This window comes from Geospiza fortis, unplaced genomic scaffold, assembly GCF_000277835.1.
Source record: "Geospiza fortis unplaced genomic scaffold, GeoFor_1.0 scaffold391, whole genome shotgun sequence".
In the NCBI taxonomy this organism is placed as follows: Eukaryota; Metazoa; Chordata; class Aves; order Passeriformes; family Thraupidae; genus Geospiza; species Geospiza fortis.
In genome coordinates this window covers 302,045-303,460 of record NW_005054472.1, presented here as the reverse complement: position 1 = coordinate 303,460, position 1,416 = coordinate 302,045, and positions in this window count along the sequence as shown.

Sequence of the window (1,416 nt, the reverse complement as noted above, 5' to 3'; positions counted from 1 at the left end):
TTTTTTCTTTCTAAAACCCAAAAAAAAAAAAAAAAAAAAAAAAGGAAGAAAACTACAAGACGAAGGAAAAAAATCCATGGAAAAAGTAACCAAAGGAAGGTCGTGGGCTGGTGTGAGACTCTTGCGTCAGTCAAGGTCCAGACAGAAATATCAGAGGCCCTCCAACACCTCAGTGTCTGAAACACCTCGGATTTAATTCTGTGAGAGCTCCAATCCTGCTGGGGTTAAGAGGGTTTAAGGCAGAAAATCAGAAAACACCAATGCCTGGGCTGGGCCCCTTGGCCTGGGACTTCTGGCCATAACAGTCAAGAGGTTTATAATAAAAGATTGGGGTGTTCATTTTGTAGAACTAGCAGTGGGCTGTTCCTTTTGTGAGCTTTCACTTGCAAAAAAAAACACTTTAAATCCTCTCTCAGTGTTACACACTTGCTATTTATAAATGGCTGATAGGGAGAGATCTTCAGCTGACTTTGATACAGTGATTAAAGAAGCCATGATAATTTGATTGATAGGCTGATGGATAAATTGATAGAGCAAAGGCATTATCCATCCTGTGGAGCAGATTCTATCATTTCCTCTATGACACATTTCTGAGCCTAATTCATCAAAAGCTTTCCTGATAACCACCAATCTCCTGCAAAATTCCACTCATGCAAACAGTTTGATGACTGCCAGGCTGAAAGTTCATCTTTTGCAGAAATTTCCCCCCTCCCTTACTGAATAAATCTGTCCCCAAATATCCTTCTCAAAGGGCTGCCACTCTTGAAAGGCTCATTTCCTACTGTGGGGCAGGAGACGCTGCTGCAGCAGCAGATAAGGATCTGAAAAATGAGCTGTTCAAAAGGAAATTGCAAAATAAGCCCCAAATCCAACTATCAGCAGCTTCTGTGCCGAGGTGGGTACAGCGAGATGGAGGCACCGATATCGGGTGGGTATCAAAAAATCTGATTTGAGGCAGCAGCCAGCGAGAGCCTGGCACCAAATGTGCTTTTCTGGGGGCCTCAGGGAACTTCTGTGAGCCTGCACCCCCTCCAAGACTTCAACTCTTTCTCAAGAAAATGCTGAAATCAAGGCTTGCAGGAGCTGCGCCTCGGCCGGGCAGCGAGGGTCAACCTGAGGCATCTGCGCTCGGCTAAACACGAGTGAAAGCTCCAGAATGCCCCAAATTATTTTAATCCCACTTGAGCCAGGCCCAGCTGGCTCACTGGAGCTCAGGATGGCACCAAAATGTGCCCAGGGGGATTCCCAGCCCAGCTCTGCTCCCGCTGTCGCACCCTCTGCTTCCTGCGCCATCGCGCCCGGAGCGCGGCGCCCAACGCGGCCTTACCTGGGCTCAGAGCTTTCCAACCTTCCCTTCCCCACGGCTTGGGGCAGCTGGGGCCCTGCAGGCAGCAGGATTTGGGGCCGTTTCAGCAG